The sequence below is a fragment of the Cibotium barometz genome, chromosome 66, assembly GCF_041138505.1.
Source record: "Cibotium barometz isolate CiBa-2024 chromosome 66, ASM4113850v1, whole genome shotgun sequence".
Lineage (NCBI taxonomy): Eukaryota > Viridiplantae > Streptophyta > Polypodiopsida > Cyatheales > Cibotiaceae > Cibotium > Cibotium barometz.
The window spans coordinates 5,595,224-5,599,036 of record NC_141111.1 but is presented as its reverse complement, the minus strand read 5'-3'; positions in this window follow the sequence as shown (position 1 = coordinate 5,599,036).

Sequence of the window (3,813 nt, the reverse complement as noted above, 5' to 3'; positions counted from 1 at the left end):
TGATATGAAAATGAACAATCTGATCTAAAAGTTTGGATGATCTGAATGTGATCAGATGATTTGATGATCTGATCTAAAAGTTTGGATGTCAAAAGTTTGGACTGATCTGGGGTTGAATTTCGGAATTGACAACAATCAAACGCCGAATTACCCGAGGACGGGCTTGATGATGATTTAAAAAGGTGCGATCTGAATTTAGGATCGTAGAAGGCGAGGTAATCATAGAAGGTCAAGGTCGGCGACGATCAGAGAAGGTCAAGATCGGCGAATCAAGAGTACAGTCATTATTGGTGATTGTGACAAGTGAACCGAGATTGGCAATCAAAAGTGACATTTGGCATGGTGGCGATCCAAAAATTAGGATCGTTAAATGGGTTGGGATCGGCAATCCAAAACTTGGCCATTGTATTTTTCTTTTTTTCTTTCCTTGGGGTTCTTCAACTTTGGTTGGGTGTTCCAAGGGATAAATTGAGGATATATTGAGATTTAAGGTGTTTTGGATCCTCTTATTCAAGTCACTTTGGATGAGGAATGAGGGATAGAAAGCAGTGATGGATTAAAATGGATGAGCTCCTAGAAATGGACAAGAAAGTTGTGGAAGAACGATACAAACCAAGAAGACCAAAACATGAGGAACCCCTTCCCAAAAAAGCTATAAGAATATCGTAACCCATGAGAGGATATCTCAAGGTTACGTGAAGCAACTCGGTATTACAGGGGACTCAACTAGGAATAGAAGGCCCAATAGGACCTATCATAATGTTTCCACAAAAGAACCCCTAGCCTATACGAGGGTAGTGTCTTAAGTTGGGAATCATAAAAGGATAAAAAATTAAGAGATCACTTAAGACAATAATGGGAAAATAGGGAAGTGCAAAGAGAGCTTAGAATCAAAGGTGAAACCTATAATGATGAGCCTTTAGAGCCAAAAGACATAGGAAACCTGAGAGCACTATCAAAGATGAAATCTATTAATGATGAGCCTTTAGGGACAAAATGAATGGGAAACCTAAGAGCACTACATGACCATGTCTTGAGGAAACAAGAGATTCATAAGAGGTAGCTTGTGCTGGGGGTGTCTTATGATGGACCAGAACTGACCTACCACTACCAGGGGAAGAGCCCAAAAAGGTTTGGTTCTCTATCGACTTAATCCCTGGGGAAAAGACTAAATAAATAGAGTTACTCAAAGAGTATAGAGATGTATTCACTTGGGGCTACTTATATCTCAAGAAAGTCTATGAGCATACGATCCCACTAGTGGATGGTGCAAGCTAATTAAACAAAGCCCATACACACACTGAAACCTATTCCAAGACCATCAAGGAAGAATTTGAGGAAGAAGTTGATAGACTTATTTTAACAGTTTTCATATATGAGATCAAACACACGGATTAGGTTTCACATGTGGTCATAGTACCAAAAAAGAATGGCAAGATCCGCACATACGTGAACTTGAAAAAGATAAATGCAGCCATGGTGACTCCCACTACTTTACACTAAACATGTGCTTGAAAGGGTAGTAGATAAAGAAGCTTATAGGTTCTTAGATGGATTTTTGGATATAAACAAGTGTCCATAGATCCCAAAGACCAACATAAGACTACATTTGCTACAGAGGATGGGACTTTTACATATAAAGAAAGTAATGTTGTTTGGACTTATAACGATTGATGTCCATCACATATAAGGATTTCCTATAAAAATTCTTATAGATCTTCATCATGGATGACCTCTACCTAAACTCAAAGTTGAGATCATATCCTTATATGCAGTAAGTGTTTAAGAGATGCGGTACTATAGGCTATGCCAAAAAAAAATACAAATTCATGGTTAGGCATGGGAGAATCCAAGGACATGTGGTGTCCAAAAATGGGATCATCATTGATGAAGGAAAGATACGAGCTATCATAGAACTCGAGAGACCAGAATGCCTAAAGGATGTCCAAAGGTTTATGGGGTACACATGGTATTATAGGAGGTTTATATTTGTGTATGCCAAAAGTGCTAGGCGTCTATATACCTTATTAGTCTGCTTTGTACAGATAGAGGAATACAAGGAAGCATTACATAAGCTAAATCAAGCTTTGATCTCAACTCCAAATTTTGAGAGCACCAAGATGGGATATTATCTTCCATGTGCACATTGACATATCAGCTGAGAGAAGGATTATCGATGGTTTATGCTGTGAAGAAGTTTTTTCATTTTCTTTTGGCAAAAAAATTGTATTTTAAATAGATCATCAAGCCCTACTCTATCTAGTGAGTAAAGTGTATACTATGAGGCGGATCACAAGGTGGATGTTGCTTCTTCTTGAGTTTGATTTTACTAACTCAATAAGAAAAGATTCTCAACACATGTAAGAGCTGACCATATGTCAAGGATCTTGAGTGGAGAGCTAGTAATGGGAGTTAAGAATGATCTTCTAGGTGCTCCTCTTAGTGCCAAGGTGAAACTATGAGATTGCCCAGTTCTTTAGCCATGGAGGAATCAATGTGCTTAAAAAACAAGAGATGACATCCTAAGACTTTGTTGTGCGTGAGGATGAGTACATTGACATTTTCAAACAAGCTCACGCAAGAGTCACTGGGTACTTAGGAGTGAAATCATTACTTGTAAAGTCCTCTATGCCGGATTATGGTGGCCAAACTCTTTGGAAATGATATAGAATATGATGTCAAAAGATGTGATGAGTGCCAATGCTTTACAATACCACAACAAAGAGATAGGATGCCCTTACAACAACCAATCATGTTTGTTAAGCCAGAATGGATTTTGTTGGACCCTTTAGCATTGCACCAAAAAGCATGTAAGCATGATATATCATCGTGGCTATGGACTATGCACCCAAATGGCTCAAGGCTAAGCCAAAGTTAGAGGGGACTTAGTCCTACTATATAACCTCAAGAAAAACAAACAAAAACTCAATCTTAGAGGTGCATGTCCTTTTAGGATCTATGAATCGACTTCGGGAGGAGGTGGCTAGATGGAGTCCAAATGGAAGAATTCATCAATGGAGTAAACTTAGAAAATTCTATGGACGTATCTCCTATGAACAGCTCAAAGCCACCCCCTAGCCGAGGATATAAAAAAGAAGAAAACAAGCTCAATAAGAAGCCAAGGCTCACGTACGAGAAGGAGAAAGCTAAAAGTAGAGAGGTATTGTATATGTCCACATAGTTAATGTAGATATTGAGATGGAGAAGAAGAGGTGAAGCCTATCAGGCTTTTCTTGGACTTACCCACCACCACAAAGAGACATTGGAGCAGGAAGATACCTAATCTTCTATGAGACATGGATCTCATTATTCCTTGAGTCCACAAAATCATTACTACTAACTATTTTAGGACTATATAATAACTATGAAGGTTTTGTAACGCTAAAATTCCTCTTATTCCATGGAAGGTAGTTTCTTTATCATGAGTATAAAAACTATGCCAGAAGAAATCATCCTTGGAAGAGGATGGATTGCTAAACATGACTGCAGCATTAACTAGAGGACAAGGATCACAACCATAAAAATTGAGCAAAGAACCATGAGTGTACTTCTCACAAAAAGAGAACCAAGACAAGTCTCCTCGAAGATCCAAAAATTACTCACTTTATTACAAGCATGTATAATTGTAATTACAAGCAATTATTACAAGCATGTATAATTGAGCTCATAAGTTCAATCATTAACAAAATCCAAGCCTCATTGAAACAACCAAAATACTTCCCAACTCTATGAACAGGGACCTATAAGACAAAAGCTGGACCTAAGGCAAAGAATCCCAAGCCAAAACCAAGGAGGAACCGTGAAAGAAATAGA